Consider the following 21,220-nt stretch of genomic DNA (forward strand, 5'->3'; position numbering starts at 1 on the left):
AGTTTCTCCACAGGACGGGAGCAGACCTACTCTGTGTCTGCTCCAGCTGGGAGGAGCAGGCAGGGGCAGAAGGCGATCTCTTGTTTTGAAACGGGTAAAGATACTGTAATTTTATCACTCTGAAATAGTTTTCTCCAATTTCAGTACATAACTTTATTTTGTTCTCTTTTAAAGCCTCACAAGTTTTACACTTAGACAGCATAAACCTTTCTCTGAGTATAATCAGCAGTCCTTCTAATTCACCCTAGGAAGGCAGCAAGGACAGTGGGAAACCCACTGAAGTTGTGAACTTCTCATTTCTCAGTTGAGCCTCTTGAGGACACTCCTTTCTAATAAGTAAATGGCTTTCTGTTAGATTAGAATGAACTAAAGGGAATCTTCCTTGTCTGCCTTGCCCTGCCATCCTCCTCTCATCTTAATTCCCTTCTCCCCATAGCATATTTAACTTTATACCACCTGTGCTCTACTGCCCTGCTTCTTATTCTTAAGCTCATTCTTCTTGTCCTACTGACCAAATTTAGTTGGCTGGCTTTGGGAGGGTGAGTGGGATATAGTGGATTCTGGAAATAGTTGTAGGAGGAGTAGGGTGGGGGTGGTTAATATGGTCTGAATACATTATGCTCATGTATGAAATTACTAAATAATTATTTTTTAAAACCTCCAGTAAATGTTCTGACAGAACATACCTTACACCGGTGGTAGAGGCAGGCCAAGGTAAAGAAAGTGTCTTTTCATAATTCTCTCCCCAATGTTATTAGGATGAAGGCATCTAAACCTCCTTAAGCTTAGAGCAAGCTCTGCATACCTCTCTCACTCTCAGGCTTTATTTGCTTTCTGGAAAAATCTCAGGAAGGAGTGAGCTGCTCTCTGCTCACCTTGGTGACCTTGCTGTGCATCCTGAAGCTTGGAGAGCTCGGTGACTGTCACTCTGCTTCAGTCCAGCTTCACTGAAAGGACACTGTGTGGCTTCTCTCTGACCCTCCTATGGCTGAGTTCCCCACACAGCACTGATGCTACAGGAGAATGCAGAGCCCAGGGGTGCACCAGTCTGATGGCTACATCTGTGCATGTGCAGCAGCTGCTCTGGAGCTGAGGGGCAGCTGCTCATCCCTTGTCCCTCAGGGTCCTTCCCTGCATGTGTGACACTCTCACCTGCATCTGCAGTGCCTTCTGAAGGTTACACAGAAATTCAGCTTGTCTCAGGAATGGGGGGCTTTCAGATTCAGTTCAGGAAGGGTGAACATCTCTCCATCTGAGGATGCTCTGACAATGGGACTGAGGGAGCTGGGTGCTCCTCTGCCCTGAGTCACAAGTGCAGAGGAGGACACAACCTGAGACTTGCAGAGTCCCAGCCTCAGGCACTTTCAGGGAGTTGGTGTGTTTCCTAAAGGCAACAGTCAAAGAAAGTGGAATTTTGGGAAGTGCTTCATTCCTATAGGATAGATCTTAGCTGCTGCTTACTTGTGTCTTGTTGGGAAAATCTGACTCCTGAGGAACATTTTTACCCAAAAGTTAAATTGTACAAAATTACACTACTGAATTTTGATCAAACTAGAGGTCATTAATTGTTTTAAGTTCATATGAGACAATTACAGGCTTACATGTCATAAGGTTTGCTGTGAGCTATTTTTGAGGAGTGTGTGTGTGTGTTTCATTACTAGTCTCATTTCTCAAGTAACCTTCTTTATGATGAAATTTTAAAATGCATTCCTCTGTTGCTATGAGTGCAAGTCCATGGTTTTCTGCAGTCACCATGTGCACCAGCACACTGTCACTCTGGAATGCAGCAGCCCTGCATTAGTTTTCCCTGGTGCACTTCCTTCTTATGGGGTCACATTTTGCTACAGTATTGAGGACACACTTTGACTGTTACAGGAGTGTCCCATCCCACTTTTTAAAATGCATTTCAAAACTAGGAAACCATTACACTGATGCTATATCTTTATGTTCCTGTTTCTTTCTTTCTTTTTGCCCTACTTCAGTGATTTCACTTAAATTATTTCACAGAGAAGATTGTTTTTTGGAAGGTGTGAGAGTGAGTCTATGTCAACGTCTGGTAGCTGTGTACAGGTTCTGAGGAAGACAGAAGAGAGCATCAGAATCCCTGGAGCTGGAGTTGCAGGCAGCTGTGAGGCACCTGATACAGATGTTAGGAAGGAATCTAAGGTCCTGCAAGAACAACAAGCACCCTTATCTGCTGAGCCACCTTTCAGGCCCCATTACAGGGTCTTTAGTGAGAACATGCACCTGTATTCTGGTAGTTGTTTCTCTGAGTTTCCAGGATCCTGTGCAGCCAAGGCATGTTCTCTTTAGATGCTCCTGGTCTTACCCTGTTTCTGATTTCCTAACTCCATACAACCCCAGGGTCATCTCAAAATGTCCCCCACCCCTCACTGTTCTCCAACTAGACTCTCAGCCAGATCTAGTTTGGAAGGAGCTTTAGGCTCTGAAGGCTGGGAAGGAACTCAAGGGTATGATTTGACAGGGTTCCTGGGTGGAGCTGACTAGTTGCAGGAGGAGGGGACACTTCAACAGCCACCCTGACACCACAGCCCAGGAGTTGGTACTTGCTTCTGTCTCCAGCAGCCACACAAGCACTATGAAGATGCTGCTGTGCTCTCTGCTGGGGCTCCTGTGCACCCATGTTTGCTGTGAGTCTGGCTGTCAGCATTCAGGGCACCTGAGAGGCTCTGGCTCAGCACATGGAGGGGTGGGGAGAGCAGCTCAGGAGAGCTCCCACCTTCTCAGAGGACATGGGTGTGCTCAGGACTCTGTGGACACTGCAATGACAGCCATCTGTGTCTCTTTCTCTGTTTCTAATCAGGGGTGAAAGGGCAGCAAGTGCATCAGAGTCCTGTGTCCTTGGTTCTGCAGGAGGGAGAGAACGCAGAGCTGCAGTGTAACTTTTCCTCTATAGCAACTCAGCTGCAGTGGTTTTACCAACGTTCTGGGGGAAGCCTTGTCAGCCTGTTCTACAATCCTTCTGGGACAAAGCAGAGTGGAAGACTGACATCCACCACAGTCACTAGAGAATTTCGAAGCTCTCTGCACATCTCCTCCTCCCAGACCACAGACTCAGGCACTTATCTCTGTGCTATGGAACCACAGTGCTCCTCACACACCTGCAGTCTGTACACAAACCTTCAGCTGGGTGGGTGTGTCCCTTCGCAGTCACAAGACATCAGGAAGCCCCAAAGAATATCTGTCTGGTTTAATATGCCTTTCTTATATTTGTAGAGTTTTAACTTCAGGTAAGCTTTGGCCCAGGACATTCAGGACTTTGATCTTTATCTTCATTGTTCAACACATACATCTTCTTGAGGCATGAGTGTCCATTCTAGAACTAACAGAGAAGCTGACAGAAGGATTGACTCAATGCGATCATTTAAACCACATTGTGCAGAAATGGCAGCTGGGGCTTCTGTGCACCCTTGTTTGCTGTGAGTCTGGCTGTCAGCATTCAGGACACCTGAGAAGAGGGGTGGGGAGAGCAGCTCAGGAGTCCTGCAGAGCTCCCACCTTCTCAGAGGACATGGGTGTGCTCAGGACTCTGTGGACACTGCAATGACAGCCATCTGTATCTCTTTCTCTGTTCCTAATCAGGGATGAAAGGGCAAGAAGTGGTGAGGAGAAAAGGAATGTAAAGCAAAAGCAGGCACCCAGGTAGAACTACTGTGGTCAGGGTCAGGGTTAGTGAGGAGAAATCAAACTACAGCAGCAACAAGATCAAGCCATGTAAGCTAGGATGTACAGATAGCTGGATGCTCTAATGCTCTTCCTGCTGCTGTACTAAAACACTGAGAAAAAAGCAACCTTGAGGGAGAAAGAGCTTATTAAACTTTTGCTTCCAGGTCATAGTTCATCATTTGTCTCAACCCGTTCGAGTCAGTCAACAGGGTCTAGCAAGAGTAGGAATAGAGGGGCAAGAGACTCGAAGAATAGAAACAAGACAGGCTATGTGAGCAAGTCCCGTTTATTGAAAGGAAATAATGGGTATATATAAGCACAAGCAGGGGAATACAGCTGAAGACACTTTACCACGTGCTCCTTACAGCTGGGAGCATTAAACAACAAAACAAGATATGTGAGAAAAACAAGATGTTTATCAGAGTGTGCTCAGCTGTTGTAGGCTGTTGAAAACAAGTCTCTTGTCAGGGTATATGGCCTGAGACGGCTGCAAAGATGATAGCCACTTTCAGCTAGGAGTCAGCTCCCAACAATCATGGGTGGTAATCAAGCAGGAATGCAAACAGGAGATTAAAACAGAAACCATCGAGAAAGTCTGTTGTTAGCTCACTCACATCCTTAACTAGCTTCCTTACATAAACCTGGACCACTTTCCCACAGAATGATGGCACTCACAGTGGACTCGTCTCCATTTAATACACCAAAAAATAATGCTGCTTGGAGATATAGTGCTATTTTATTGAATTTATAGAAAACTTTGGGGTACATTGAAGCTACTGAATCTTCCAATTCATTATTTTGAGTTATCTTTTCATTCATTTATCTTTACTTATCATTGCTTTGAGCTTTTCTAAGAAGATATCTGAACATCTTTAAGAAAATAAAGAGACTAGAAAGTATAAAAAAGTACTCAAACATATATTGTTAAAAATATATATAACTTACTATATACATAAATACATATAGTTTAAATAACTTTAAATAGAATATTTTAAAAGTTTTCACAACTTGATAAAAGAGAATGTTTGACTCCTTCTATAATGAGCAAGATGAACAGACTCTTTAAATGAACATATACAGGATAAGGACAAATACTTAGAATGCAGTTAGGGATTATCTGGTTTAGTACAGTGGTGGTTGTAGGGTCTCCTTCAAGATTCATGACTTTACTAGAAGATGGAGGCCATTGCAGAAAACCACAACAAATCAAGGTGCAGAGCTGTGGAGCCTAGTAACAGTACATGTGTCTACAGTAAATCCCCTGCTCCTGCTGAGGCTCAGGAAACGTTGAAGACTACAGGAGGAAAGATGACAAGAGCCAGAGGAGCAGGGCTTTGCTGTGTAATTGTGTCTTGTAGGAATATTGGAAGCTGCACAGATGAGGGCTCACCAACATAACGCCTCAGCATGAGCTGAAACACAACAGCTAAAGTGGATGGGGAAAGCACACACAGTTTCAATCTTAGACAATGAATTACTGGAAACTGAGAATGCTGATGGTGAGGAAATAGTCTTTCCCTGAGATGAGCATCCCAATTGTTTTCCAATACTGACTGGTGAGTCCTGAAAACATACATACAAGTAACATTACATACACTGAACAAGTTGTTGTATTTATGTATTTATGAATAATTATATATACACATATGTAACAACAATTAATGAAAACAGAGGCCATATATTTGAAAGAGCAAGGAAAAATAGATGGGCAGTTTGGGGAAGAAGAAAAGGAAGAGGGATTGATGTGATTATATATATCTCCAAAAACTAAGAAAAATATAAAAATTAGTGAAAAAAATATGTTTATGGTTTTATACTCATCATTTGTACAGGTGGTCTGTATAAGGGGTAAATAAAACGAAACTCATGTCAAATTCAACTGTAATTTATTTTACAATGGTTTAATATAAGTAATATGCATTTTCATTTTTTCATTTCTTCTGTGTGTCCTCCCTCGTTTTCCAGAAGGAAGTAGTTTTAGGCAAGATAGAAAGATGGAGACTCATGATGGTGCATGGAGAAAAGGCTGGAGGGGAAGGAAAGAAAACCATGCTATAGCTGACGGCAACATAGACAAAATCTCTTTCCATCTCAAAAATGTTGTCCCGAGAGAAAGAGTCAATGCATAAGGCCTGGGCTTTAAGCTCAGAAAACTGTTTAGTGAAGACCTTCAATGTGGTCACAGGGGGGCAGTGCTGCTTCAGAGCAGCTGAAGGCTCTGGCTCTCCTACATACTCCTCAGTAAGCTGTGATTTAAATTGTTTAAAATAAGTAAAGCCTTATCTTCTATAATTAGAGATCAAATCCATGTATCTATCCAGTCCTTTACCTATATTATATCTGTTAATCCTTGGCTCATAGTGCTGATAAACAGGAATTTGCAAGTGAACACTGTGAAGATGCATGCTATCCTTCAAGGCCACATTAACATTTCTAATACACATTTCTAAGGTTGTCATCCACATGTGGTCCTTCTCCTGCCTCACTGATATAACATGTGCCTAGAATTACGTTACATGTCCTTTCTGCTGGGAAATCTACTCATCATTTGAAGCTAGTTCAATCTTCTCCTCCATCAGAATCTTCTCTGAGTGGATCGGGAAGCAGTGTCCACTCCCTTTCTTTCGTCATCTTGTCTAGGCACACAGGTAGCTTTTGTAGTCTTTAGTTTTCTGTTCCTGAGTGCTGAGACTAGCTCAGAGACTGGAATTGTGCTTGTTGGGAAAGGCACGGAAACACAACCCACCCAGTAGGAAGTCAGACACTCAGCAAATGCGTAGCACTTCTTCCTCATGCTTGTTTGACTTTTTCAGTTTTCAAGTCTCTATATTCAGTCACAGTCTTAAAATATCCGATGAAAACCTTAGAAATAGTCAGTACAATTGTTTTAAATCACCCACTCTTCCTGGAAGTATCAGAGATCCTTCACCTATCCAGTAAGGACGAAGTGTCCAAGTCAGTACTAGCTTCATTTATCCAAGTTCTATGATTCACTTATGTGATATCTTCAGCAACTAGCACTTACCATCAAATTCTGGAGGGTAATCAAGAACACTTTTAACGTCCTATAATGTTTGATAGGGGTCATCTATGGGTCTAAACTAGCCAATAGCAGAGTTCTGGTTATTTTTTTTTTCCTGTCAAATTGATGCAAAGTAGAGATACTCAGGAAGGGATAACCCCAGTGGGGGAGTTGTTCCCCTCAGATTGGCAGGTGAACATGTTATGTAGGTATGTTCTTCATGCTTGATATGGGAGGGGTCACTCCACTTTGGGCAGATGGGCCTGTGTTGTATTAGAAATCAAGCTGAGCGGGCCATGGACTGGAAGCCTCTGTTCCTCCATTTTCTCTGCTTCATATCCTGTCGCAACCACCCTCAGTGCAGGATTGTAATGTAGGACTGGTAAGATATAATAACTTCTTTTTTTGGGGGGGAGGTCAGAGTTTCATCACAGCAGCAGGAAGTAATTAATACAGAAATTGATCACAGGAGCGTGAGGGTGTGGCTGTGATGAACCTGACCATGCTGCCATTGGGAAAGATTGTGGGAGTGTTTTGGAATTTGAGATTAGAAAGCCATTAAGTGTTCAGAATTTAATGAGCTCCTTTGCTAGAAGGTTAGAACATAAGAATGTTGTGAGATGTACAGATAATGTAGGGTTGGCTTGGGAAATTTAAAAGAGAAGAGAAAACTCTACCAAGACTTTGGATTGGATGCTTTAAATTAAGAAACTGTGCAAATGAAACCTCTGCTTTATTGGGACAATTGATCCTTATTAGCTGGTGCTGAAGAATCAACTGTAATGAATATGGGATTAGATTAATTGAAGCAAATCTTGGAATTATCTCCTAAGGTTCCACTCACAGAATCTGTGGTCTGGGGAGATCAGGGTTTCAACTGTAAAACCAACTTGGCCATGTGTAAGAGTCTCACATATGATACAGGTTTTGCAGAGCAGAAGCTGGAGGACTGAAGGGAACATGGGAGGAAGCTAAGGCTAGACATCAGGAATTTGCTTTGTTTGATTTAAGTGTACTCTGGTTCTTGCCACTTGGAACAAGAAGTTTGTAACTTGCTTTGGATTTTACAGGAACACAGTGTTAGAAGACTTTAGATATTAAAAAAAAAGTACCTTTAATGTCTTTGAAATTTTTAAAAGACTGGTTATTTAAAAGTTATATTTTGTTTTATATTGTGATACTAAAATGAGAACTTGAGGATCAACAAGAAAGGAAAGATTGTGGTTTAATAATGTTGTTTTTATGAATCAGGTTGGCAGGTAGTAAGTTGTGATAGATAATTTTTGTCAACATTTATGTGCTGTGTGTCTCTATATGTGTGCTTTATTTATAATATCATGTCCTTCAGCCCCATCCATGTTCCTAAGGGTATCATGAGCAAATATTTCCTCGTGGATGAATATTACTCTGTTGTTTTTGGTACAAGATTTTCTCCATTCATCAGTAGGCAGGTGGTACGTTGGTTGCACCTACGTCTTGGCAACGGCTAATGGTGCTAAAATAAATGTGCATATTCAGGTATCTCTCTTATATGATGACCTCAGTTCCCCTAGATAAATGCTCATATGTGGTATTAACTGGATAATTGGTCTTCCTTCCCTTCCTTCCTTCCTTCCTTCCTTCCTTCCTTCCTTCCTTCCTTCCTTCTTTCCTTTCCCCTCTCTTTCTTTCTTTTCTTTCATTCATTCAAAAAATTCAAACTCCTATTCTTAGTAGCTATATTAATACATACTTCTACCAACAGTGTATAATGATAAAATTTAAAGGAAGGGATTTCTAATTCTCAGTTGCTGTTTCAATGATATTAAATTTAAACAGAATGGGAAGTGTTTCCTATGTCAGAAAGAACTTCAGTCAAAGTGTCTGTGAAGGGTGGAGCCTGCTGAAAGAACTGAGGTGCCTGTGAGGTTGGAGTCAGTGTTCTGTGGGAGATAAAAGGCCACCTGAGTTCCCCTCAAGCTTCAGTCTAGGAGAAATGGACAAGATCCTGACAGCATTGGTTTTAGTCTTAGGTCTTCACCTGGCTGGTGAGTCATGGAGAAAAAACCTGAGGATGTGGGATTAATGTGGAAGCAGGAGAGAATTGGGGCACCAGGCAAGTCATGATATCTAAGCAGGAAGTACATCCCTGGGAACCTAACAACAGTTGTTATTTCTCTACACAGGGGTGAGTGGCCAGCAGAAGGAGCGACGTGACCAGCAGCAGGTGAGACAAAGTCCCCAATCACTGACAGTCCAGGAAGGAGGAAACATAGTTCTGAACTGCAGTTATGAGGACAGCACTTTTGACTACTTCCCATGGTACCGGCAGTGCCATGGTACTGAGGAAGGACCTGCACTCCTGATAGCCATACGATCAGTGTCCAGTAAAAAGGAAGATGGACGATTCACAGTCTTCTTCAGTAAAAGTGAGAAACAGTTCTCCTTACACATCGCAGACTCTCAGCCTGGAGACTCAGCCACCTACTTCTGCGCAGCAAGTGCACAGTGCTCCCCAGGCACCTGCAGCCTATACCCAAACCTGCAGCTGAGGCTCCAGCAAAGACCTGCTGTAGGCTGAGCCTGGCAGAGATGCAGGGGAAGTTTCATTTGCAGGATCAGGTGAAGGGGTCACTCAGTGAGTGTAAGGATTAGACCACTGGGCTAGAGATAGACCAAGCTGGAGTCATGACTTGCTTTCTCCAGTCTCCCTTTGCAGCTGGAGGTTTACATCTATTTCCTTAACTAGCGCAGACAAATTGCTTTCCTGAGTGGTTGTATAAATAGTTCTCTGTGTGGTTTGTTTGTGGCAACTGTACATTACAAAGGCCTGCTTCCCTGCACTCTTGTCAACAGCATTATGAATATGTGTTGTTACAGCCCAGCATTAGGAGGCCTTGACTTTGGCTTCTGGGTTAGAAATCACATAGATTTTTCTTTTACCTTAATCTCCTCTCATGATCAGAGAAGTGGTGATTTACACGACCACAGACTTCTACTTCCTTTTGTTTTGCCTCTCATATCCTCATGTACCTTCAAGAAATTCAAGTATATAAACCAGGAGATATTCACAAGGATGCAGTCATGTCTACAATAGATAAATGACAACAGTGGGGAAGGAAGAATTCAATTTCCACATATACTGAAAATACATAACCTTCTAAAGAAATCATTTCCCATGTATATTTCATAGATGAACGAAATATAAATTGGATGTGAATTTTCTATCATATAAAAGCAGTTGGTCTCTTTACGGCCATTAGTAATGCACAGAATTGAAAAGGGACCTCTTAACACGTAACACTTGCTAGGTTTACTCATTTAGTGCTATAGAACTACCAACTGGATTTCTAATGGAAAACTTTAATTGTTTTATAAGCTTAAATATTTTCTTGTCACAGAGTTGATGGTTGTGGTAGCCCTAAACTACCTAGGAAGTCAAGTTAGGAGGAATGTTTGAGCCTAGGATTGAGAATCTAGCCTGAGCAACATAGTAGAACTCTGTATCAGGAAAGAATAATGAACAAAAGCACTGTTGAAGATATTTAATTTAAGAATGTGAAGTCTATAAGTTCTCTTTCTCATCCACAGTAAATATTTTTTTCAGCACCAAAAAGGGGAAGTTACAAAGGAAAATAAAGTTAGTTAGCTTTTAGCATAGGAGATATATATCAAAATACCAGTAGGTGACCTCCTCATTCTTTAAAATCTTCTATCCTTGTCACATTTTAAACTAGAGTCAAAAATTGGAAACAGTATTTGTATCTGATTGGGATAGGATTTACTGAATACAAACACCAAGCTTGGAAGTCAGCAAGAGAGTGAAGGCATATGTAAGGATGCAGAACAGAGAATTTGGGAACTCTGAATACCTCAGGACAGAACCCTGAGCTTCCTCTGGAGTGAAAGGCTGGAAATTATTTAAAGAGAGCTCAGAGACAGTTATACCAGGTTGATGTAGAGTAACATAATAATCACCACTTCAGTGTCTTCCTGCGGAGGGCAAGCAAAAATCTGCTTTTAGAGTTTGAGATTTGACATAAATTTCTTTGCCAGATGCATTTTCAGCATACATTCAAGGCAGGGATGTCTTCATGCCATCAGTGTCTGAGAAAAGAAATGTTAGCTTGGGCCATACTCACCTAGTGATGGTTTTGTGAGAGAAAGATCATTTACAGAGGGGCTTTGTTTTAATGAAAACTAACAATAACTGCAGAACAGCATCTATGGCCATGCTCCTGTGACAGTGAGTGGCATCACTTAACATCTGAACACAGAAGCTCCTCACTCTCCTGCTTCTCCTTCTCTAGGCTCAGGAGGGCTCTGAAACAATCTTTTCTTTCTCTTTTGCTAACACGGCCTGAGAGAGGACAACTGCTTTTTTAAAACCCTCTCTCTCTCGTTTTCAAGGTCTCATCTTCATCTCCTTCCTAGGAGGTGTCACACAAAGCCTCAACACTCCCGAGTTACTCTCTTTTAATACCTGGGAATTCGCTTTTGGCTAGATTTTCTATTTTAACCCATGCTTTTTTCTTGCTCTTTCATTTTTAGCTTCTCTTTGAGTTTCTCTGCTTTGAACTGCTGGGTGCAGTCATCGAAGAGTCTCTGGTTCATCCCCATGATGAGTTTCAGAGCATTGTATATCAAGCCGTGTATTGTCTTGTTCTAGTGGGGTCTCTGAGTTGTGGTATAAGAATGGAAACATGATAGGCAGAATTTTCTCTGCATTATCACTGATTGAACTCACGATGTACTCATTATTCCAGTTATAGAGTGCCCACTCTGCCACCTGGAAGTGAGAGCTGGAAATACATTTGGCTGACTGTTGGAAAAGAGACTCCATGATCTTCACAAATTCTGATGGTTCAATTACATCTAAAATTTCTTCTAATTCATTTAAGAACATTACTTCTTATGGACTGTGAGTCTTTGGCCAGTATTTGAGAAGTGCCATTACCACTGGTTCGGTGAGGTGTCCTTCTCTAAAAATTGCATGACACAGTATGCCAGCTTGGGATAGTAGACACTCAGGGATCTCACTTTGTGCAAGGGCAGCAACACCTTCAACAGGAAAATCTTGTGCTCTTTCTTTAGTGGTAAGGCAAATCCATTAATTATACTTCCCAGGATCTCCAGTAATTCTACTATGCCATTGTGGTGCTCTCTCATAGATAAACCTATAAAATATATAATCGATCTGTTTCCTGATGTAAGCGTCCAGGCCTAAGAACTTCACATAAATTCTGTGCAGGGTTGTTTTTAGAAAATCTCTCGCCTGAGGATCCTCGCTGTCAAAGAGTTCTAGAAGCTGCAATACAAACTTCTGATCAATATATTTCTTTGCTATATTTGGCTGGAAATCTGGAGACTCTAAAAATCTTAAGAAAAATTCATAAACAAGCTGTGGATGAGGTCAGGCTGCTTCTAACGTTGGTTCATCTTCTCCTGGGTCGAATTCTGCTCCCATAGGATTGGAGGAGGGTGGCAAGGTTCGAAGCCTGCAAACATGTGGACGGCTTCGGGGTAAGTGGGCTCTGTGATTGTGTTCCAGTTGTGGGTGATATGTTCCACCATTTCGCTTAGCGCAGCTCACTTTACTTCTTTCCATTTCAGGTCACTCAATGGGTCAGAAGCAAAGTCAAAGAGGACACAACACTGACATAGCTTCTGGATGAAAATCTTCTCTTGACCCTCAGGAGGAACTTCTTGTAAAGATGGGAGTTTTTGGAGTTCTCTATTATTGCTGACAGTAAACCATGAAGAGTTCTGCCATTTGTTTTTCTTCACGGGGACTACGATTGGCTGAGGGACTGGTACTTTTATTTTAGAAGGTGTTGAAGACTGGACAGCTGCGAGGCTGTTTTTCCTGCTGGCTATCTATGCTTCTGCTGTATCTTGTCCTTTTGAACCTTTTCCACTTTTCACCAGTTTTGGTGGTTCTTTCTCATTCTTGTTTTTATTTGGCATGGCTGGTGTGGACCGTGGCCTCCGAAGCTCCTGCAGCCGCCCACCACCACTGCTACTATAGCAGCAGAAATGCCCCTGGCCCCGCCATTGTGCTGTCCCAGGTGCCACTGCCTCCACCCGGGGACTGAGTTGCTCGTCTGCTCTCGCTTCCCCTTATCCAGGGTCCCCTTCCAATTTTTTGACCTTGCATTTCTTCAATTTTTCGTTTTCTAAAATTTCTCATCCTCAGAACAGGAGCTATTCTCCACCTCATGCAAGGATTTCTTAGTTGCATCATCCTGTGCCACTACTTGTAGGGAGGAACTCCTAGGCCCCATGGTGCAATCAAAACGTAGTGTTACTTACTACTTTCAGTTTGATCATCCTGCTTCTCCAATATGCTCCACTTACTGAGCTAGCCAGCTTCTTTCAGGAAGGATCCCGTCATGTTCTCCTCTCTTTCCTGATCTCAGTAGGACCTCCACTTGACAGCACCAGTGCTGCCACAGTACTGAGCTCGGGCATAGGCATGGGGGATTAAAGGAAGACACAGACTCTGGTCATTTGTTATGAGAGAATGCCAAAGCTTTTACTGAGCAGGTTCAATATATACACCAAACCAGGGAAGGAAAAACACAAACTCAAGGAAAAACAGGAACTCAACTGGGGAACAATCTGATGTCAAGTGTAAATTCCCTTCCTGGGATATCATGCCTACATCAGGATGTTTTGATCTTAGAGGAACAGCAGAATGTTACTTAGTAGACAACAGCACACAGAAAGTCTCAGCCAGGGCATAACAGCTCTTCGGGGCCCTACAACTGGCCAAAAATGAAAAGACTCTTATAATCTTGATTACCCTAATTTGCATGGTAGTCTGCATTTCAACCACACTCCAGGCAGGAGTGTTCCTTGCACAGGAGGAGTTCACTAACACATAATGGAGTCCATGTACTCTCTGTGCTTTTGTTTTGTTTGTCTGTCTTGTTTTGTTTTGGTCTTTTCATTGTTTTTTAATCTATTAGATTTTTTTAAAAAATAATTGTTTTGAGAGACAGATCATGAGTTGGGTTAGGTAGGAGGTGGGGAGGATTTGGGGGATGTTGGGTTAGGGGAAAGAATATGATTAGAAATATTGCATGCAAAACCTGTTTTATGAGGCAATAAATAAAAATAAAAAAGAATGACTACTGTTTTGTTCTGAGACGACCCCTCAGGCCTTATCACAGATTGACTTGCTAACTTTGATTTGTTGTTATTATTATTTATTATTTATTATTATTATTTTGTTGTTGTTGTTTTTCGAGACAGGGTTTCTCTGTGTAGCCCTGGCTGTCCTGGAACTCACTCGTAGACCAGGCTGGCCTCGAACTCAGAAATCCGCCTGCCTCTGCCTCCGTGCTGGGATTAAAGACGTGCACCACCACCGCCTGGCGTTATTTTTATTTTAATTAAAACATATTTACCTCATTTTCCCCTTCTCTTTCCTCCCTGAAACACCTTTTGTGTCTTCTATGTCCAGCCTCACCTAAGCTCTCCAATAATAACTTCAAATCCATGGCCACTTTTTCTATGATTTTTCTTTTACACACACATACAACACACACACACACACACACACGCACACACGCACACAAAACTCAAGCATATGCACATGACTATATAAATATAACCTGTTGAGTCTGATGTGTGTCTGTATAATTTCTGTGCTGACCACTTGTTACTGTAGCATTTATCAAGGGCTCTACCCTGGGGATGTCCATTTGTCCCTGTCATCAGTACTTAGTTGTCTGTAGTTCTTTGTCTAGACATGGGGCTCCATGATATCTACCATGCCTATTGGCACCATCCTTGTTCAGGACTTGTTATGCAATCTGTTTTGGCATCATCCAAGAGTATTGCTTCCCCATCATTTCTATCAGACAGTCTTGCAGTAGACTTCCTGGTCTTCCAGCTCTTACATTTGCTTGCTGCCTTCTTTTCTCTAGTGTTTTCTGAGCATTCAGTGCAGGCGTCTTGTTGTAGATGTATTTGAGGGGCTGACCATCCAATGATTGCTTGTTCTCTGTATTTTGACCAGGGTTGGTTTCCTATAACAGTCTCCATCTGCTGCAAAGGAAAACTTCCATGAGAGGCAGGAGAGCTACAGAAGGAGAAGTATTTAGACTAGTTAAAAAGTTTTCTGGTTTAGTAAGTGGTGATAGTAGATTCTCCTCTAAGACCTATAATGTCATAAGGTCTGAATAGTTAGCTGCCTTTTAATGCCAAGCTGGATTTCCCTCTTGTGGAGGGGGTCATAAGTCCCATTAGAGAGGCATTGGTTACAACCAAGTTATTACTGCCACCATTGTACCTTTGTAAGTACCTTGCAGGGTTGCTCACCTATGTGGTTCATAATGTGGTTCACATCAAGAGAGAAGTGTTGATGCTTCCCCCCTTTGGCAACTTAAATAGCACCTTCTGATGTTATTAATAGTGGTCAACAGTGAGGTTTTCAGGTCAGATGCAGTTTAAGTCTTTCAAGTCCTAGGACCAATGTGCATTGGCTATTCAGTAGGGGTTTACCTTCAATCTCTGGGATCCAAGGGCAACAGGAGTAGCTAGCACTCTTCCTAGAGCCTCTTGGATTCTCATGATCAACATATGGAAAGAAGTTTCTCATGTCTGGCATTTGATTTCTTATTAGATGATCTGTCTCTTGATGGGGTATTGCCACCTTGAGTGGGATAACTTCATATATATATATATATATATATATATATATATATATATATATATAAATTATATATATTTTGATTATATATAATATAATATATTTGAATATATATATAATATATATAAATTATATATATATATATATTGATTGACTGCGTGTGTGTTTATGCACACACATGCTCATGTTAGCACCCACATCTGTGTGAGTATACGAAGACTTGTGATTATACATGGTTAGTCACACCTGTGTGCATGTGAAGGCCAAAGATTATGTCCAATCCCTCAAGGCTGAAGTTTGAGTTTTTGCAGGTCACTTAGCTTGTCAAATGGGTCCTGGGAGCTGAGCTTCTGCCTTAATCCTTAGCAGCAAGTGCTTTTCACTGGAGTTATCTCTCCACCAATGTTAAGCTTTATCTTCACTAGGAAGTATTGTCAGTCAATAAATCACAAGGAAAGGCAAAGCAGCATTTAGAATGATACCAAGTGTCCAGCCTAGGACTCAAACCCAATGTACTCCAAAGCCACATCTCAAAGGCTGTGGCTATGCAACAAGATAGCATACACCTGCTCTTTGTTGAACAAGAGCAGGGGCAGAGTCATGCTCTTGAGCTCCCCAGGCTGCTGTGACTCCCATGGCCTCCTGCTAATGACAGAGACTGCAGTCCAGGGCATGTGCTCTCAGCTCTCAGCAGTGAAATGGACAGAGGAGTATACCTCAGCTACCAGACAGTAGTCCCCAGTGTACTTGCTTTTGGTCATTTGATTTTATAGAGAGGACTGGGGCTCTTTCAGAGACCTTGTTTGTATTTATTCTTTTGATTGCCTCTTGTGTTATTTTAATTCATCCATTGGATTAATGGCCGCAAGTGGAAGATGAAGAGCGACATTCAAAATATGATATACCAATAAACAAAAATTCAACCACTAAATCACCTGGAATCAACATGTCCTTAAGTATAGACAGGTTATGTGTAGCATGGACATGTAATAGACTTGAGTCACAGAGAGACCTGGAAAACTTATTATGAGACTGTTTTGTAAATTAAAAACACACATAATTTAACAAGTGATACTGACTATTTCATGGCAATGGGATAGAAACTTCAAGGACATGTAATAAGTATAGTTCTCTGTGTGGAAAGAACAGAATGTATCTTCTGAATAAAACTTGATGTTAGATTTTTAAAACCTAATCAGTTTTTGTAGCAATGGGTTTTTAAAATGGTATAACGTCTGTCTGTTGATCTATCTGTGTCTCTTCTCTCTGTGTGTGTGTCTCTGTCTCTCTGTCTCTGTCTCTGTCTCTCTCTCTCTCTCTCTCTCTGGTCTTTCTCTGTCTCTTTTCATCTCTGCCTGTCTCACTGTGTGCGTATGTGTGTTTGTGTGTATGTATGTATCTGTCTCTGTCTCTCTGTTCATCTGTCTGTCTGTGTATATGTGTGTTTGTGTGTGTCTGTGTGTGTGTAAACCAGTGGTCAATATTGGGTATTTTCCTCTATTGCTTTCTATCTTTATTGATTGAACACTTGTTTGATTGATTGATTTGGCAGAGGTTTTTATTGAGACCAAAGTCCACCAACTGACTGACTAGTGAGACTCCAGGATTCTCTTGTCTCTGCTCTTTAGTGCTCAGACTTGAGGTGCACTCACAGCAACTGGATTTGTTGTGACAGCTGGAGATGACACATAGGCCCTCATGATTCATAGCAGACAACTGACACACTGAGCATCTACAGCCTCTAAAGATTATTATTTCATTCCTCTTACTATTTTACAGAATATAAACAAACAGGGATCTTCTATAATTCTGATGGGCTACCCTTTACCCTGTGGTTTAAAACTAACTTTGTTCATTGCAGAATTTAGATGGATTATCACACCCACTAAGGGAGAAAGATTATTTCAGATCCTAATGTTTCATGAGGAAATTCATGGGATCCATGAGGGACTTATTACTTTTATTAAGCTTAATTAGACAATAGAATAACACCCATGTGTGTAAAGCAGCTACACCCTTAGCAGGCATGAATTTTCTGAACCTCCCTTTTAAGTCCTGACTCTTTTGATTACTAAGAAAGACAAGGAAGCAAGTAAAAGTCTGTGGTGAGTTACACATTTGATCTCTGTACATGGAACTTGTGGCCTATGATCACATGAAACACCATTTCCTGCTTGAGGTAGTGCAATACACACAGGCAGTACATGTGCACACTGCCTGTCACTCAGACACTAAGAGATAGCTAAGCTGAGCTGAGGCAGAACAGACACATTCATACAGAGGGACATGACCCACATGCCTCCTCAGAGCCTGCTCTGTGTGTTGGTGGTCTTGGCTTTGTCTGGTATGAATGCATTATGTGTAACTAAGGATATCAAACAGGAAGCATTGCCCAGGCATATGGCAGTTCCTATAGACATGAGGGGGAAAAGGGGTTGGAGAGAAGCCAGCAGAATGTGTCTTTAGTTAGGTTTCCCTTTGGGTCTTAAGGTGCCCAATTCCAACAGTGTTTTGTTTACACTATAAGAGGATAAGCTTTTAATTCTTTCTTCTGATTGTTTTGCAGGGTGTAATGTGGCCCAGAAAGTGACTCAGATCCAGTCAACAGCAAGCAGGCAATGGGGAGAACAAGTCACCCTGGACTGTTCATATGAGACAAGTCAGAGCTTATACCATGTTTTCTGGTACAAGCAGCTTCTTAGTGGAGAGATGGTTTACCTTATTCACCAACTTTCTTTTGGTTCTCGGAACCAGAGAAGCGGCCGCTATTCTACCGTCTTTCAGAAATTATTCAAATCCATCAGTCTTGTCATTTCAGACTTACAGCCAGAGGATTCAGGGAAGTATTTCTGTGCTCTCTGGGAAATTGACACAATGTTTGAAGTGACAGCACAAGTCAAACAAAAACTGGGACTCCTTAAGCAGAGCCCCCTGAAGGAGAGAGCAAAGCTGAGAAGCACACCTGCATATCCTCAACTGTGGATGTCTCAACTGTGGATGCTGCATCTGTGGTCTGAATCAGTACTGTGTTTCTAAGTAAAACCTCAGTCCATGCAACTTAGAAACAGTTATGGTGAGCAGGTTTCTGTAATACTTTGTCTTAAAACAGAGTTAAAAATAGACCACAGAGAATATGTGTAGTATTTTCTACAGTTGGGAATCTGGCATGGTAATAATTTAAAATTTCTTTTTATCTTGGTAACCACTCATACCTCAGATGAGGTATCTGGAATAGCAAGACCATAATTTCTTGGTGAAAGTTACACTCAGAGAAGGAGATCTAGCATGAGTGAAATAGCCAGAGACAGATTACAAAGATTTCACCCAATAAAATACTGGTAGTGACTGGGTTAGCCCCACAAATCTTTATCTTTGCATCTAATACTGAGCCTGAGATACTGAATGAAGGTCAGCATGGCCAGCAGTTTGGAAGGACAGTTGTATGAGCACAGCACCTGACTACATTGAGACTTGTGAGAATTCAGTGAGACCCAGAAAGCCAGTGGACTCTAGAAGGATAACCCTCCCCCACCTCCTTATTCTCTGTTTGGGGAAACATCAGAAGAAGTCATTCCATTTGCCAACACACTACACACAGACTTGACCCAAATAAAGAAAAGATATAAAAGTGAGGAGTAGAATGTTAATGGTAAAGTGAGCTGAAGTCTCATTAACATCAAAGGTTTATGGGACCTGAATCAGTAGTGCTATATATAAAAAAAAATAAATATATCACATCTGTTTCTCAAGTTTTCTACAGCTGGTTTTTCCATGCACACTCCCAAAACAGAGCAACATGGAGTAGGAAATTATGAGAAATGTGTTTCCAGATATATTTTTAAAGATTATTTTATATCATGTGTGCAACCTTTTTGCCAGCATGTATTAGATTCTGGAACTTATAATTATTGAAGGGTAGGATTAACCACGTGAATGTCAGGACCTAAATCTGAGTCCTCCGCAAAAGCAGTGACTGCTTTTAACTAGTGAGTGTATGTTCCAGCCCCTGTTTCTAGGTAATTTGCATAGATTGTTTATGATAAAAGAGGTAAATAGCTTTGATTTATCAATTAAAAACCATAGGCTACCTGGGAGCATTAACAAAGAATACTATACTATCTGTGTCTCCAGGAAACACCTCCCATAGCTATGAACATCAAACACTGAAAGTCAAACGAGAGAGCTCAGCACACCAGGCAAGTGAAAGCTGTAAGAGTGGTGCAGCAAGTCTCACATCTGAAAAAGATTTCAGAGCAAAGCTCCTCAGTGAAGAGAGCCACTACATCACCACAGAGGGTGAGCCTTGTGCATGTGAGCGCATGGAGCTTTAGCTTCCAGTTCAGCAAAATAAACACTAAGTGACATAAGATGTCACATGGGTCCCTAATCAGTAATGATCTTAGACTTCAATGCCTCACTCTGACTTTAGCAAGCCTTCCTAAATTAAAAGCCAAAAAAAGAAACTTCAGACAGAAGGGATCCTGCAAGTTCACCTCTCTAAATTTGGCAGGAGAATCCCAGGCAGGGAAGGGAAGCCAATGTGCACTCAGAGAACTCACTAAATACAAACAACAAAATCTTGTTAACAAATGTAAAATTTATATTCTTTCCTCAAAGAAACAAATGCCTGATGCTTTATTAAAAAGCCTGAGAAGTCAACAAGTGAAAAAAATTTAAAGAACATTTTAATGAATAAAAAATTGTAACATGCTATGAACCTATTTGTAGTTGTCCTTGTTAAAGTTTCCTCAGTTGGACTTACTAGCACCTGCCTGCAGTTTTAAGGTAGCTGTGTACCTGTGCCAGAGGATTGCCAGTGGAAGCAACCCAATACAACACCTACATCCTGCCTAAAACAAAACAATAACAAAGTTAAGAAGCTGGAAAGTTCACTGGCATACTGGAAAATTGTTTTTGCAATGCGTAATTTGTTAGGAGCCGTCTAGGTGATTCTAAAAACTAGTCCATGATCTTTCTGAGATGGTTTCACCATGGACTATAAAATCACAATGGATGAGCACTTCTAGGCAAGGCCAAAGGGAGTACATTTTAGGAAAGATTCCTGCTATTAATATGTTTTTCCTTTCATTATTAAATATATATAGCAATCACTAGGTATTACTCTACCCTTTTGGGCAGATTTCTGCTGATCAATAAAGATGTACTATCTTGTAGTGATGCTACATAGACAGATGACTTCTTAAGTCTTAATGATGATCCTAGAAGAATTCCTAAAATTATACTACTAATTATTAAACCATTTATAATTGAACTGCTTATTTAAGCCCTCTCTGTTATGAAAACTGCAATTTGAACTCTGCCAGAGTATTCACTTGTTACAAGTTAATTGCTTCTGAGAGAAAACAGGCATTTACAACTTAGTGGATATTCCAAGAGGTTGTACAATAATTAACCAAAAGTCATAAAAAAGAAGTAATGATTTATTGTGGGTGCAAGGACAGAAGATAAAAGATTGGCTGGGTTTATCTATACAAAACTTCAGTGTCAATTTATATACAAAAATTATGAACTTGAACTCTTCGTGAGCCTGTAGGAGCCAGTAACAAAAAAATGTTTAGCCAGATAATTATTCTTAATGAAAACATATGCAAACATCTCTATTATAAACTTCTTATTCAATTTATGATTTGAATTTATGTTTGAACTTTTAGTGAATTTTTGTTTAAAAACATGTATTCTCCTAGAAAAGGCACAAAACACTAGGAACAATTACATTGCATGCCATTATTATATTAGAGCAAGAGGAGAAAGAAAGATTAGAAGTACAGCAGAGTAGAGTAACTTAGAAATTAAAAGGGAACTTAGAACTTAAGAGAACAATACACGGAATGAGGAAAGAGGGTCAAAGAAGA

General features: G+C 41.0%; 1 pseudogene and 1 gene segment (V, D, J or C); one reads left to right on the forward strand and one right to left on the reverse strand.

Moving 5' to 3' along the window:
- Positions 1 to 8,669: 8,669 nt before the first annotated feature.
- LOC114639722 overlaps positions 8,670 to 21,220 on the forward strand; it is a 586,704-nt gene continuing 574,153 nt past the window's right edge.
- LOC114639726 lies at positions 11,141 to 12,394 on the reverse strand (annotated as a pseudogene).

The sequence above is a fragment of the Grammomys surdaster genome, unplaced genomic scaffold, assembly GCF_004785775.1.
Source record: "Grammomys surdaster isolate TR1022 unplaced genomic scaffold, NIH_TR_1.0 125750, whole genome shotgun sequence".
Taxonomy (NCBI): domain Eukaryota; kingdom Metazoa; phylum Chordata; class Mammalia; order Rodentia; family Muridae; genus Grammomys; species Grammomys surdaster.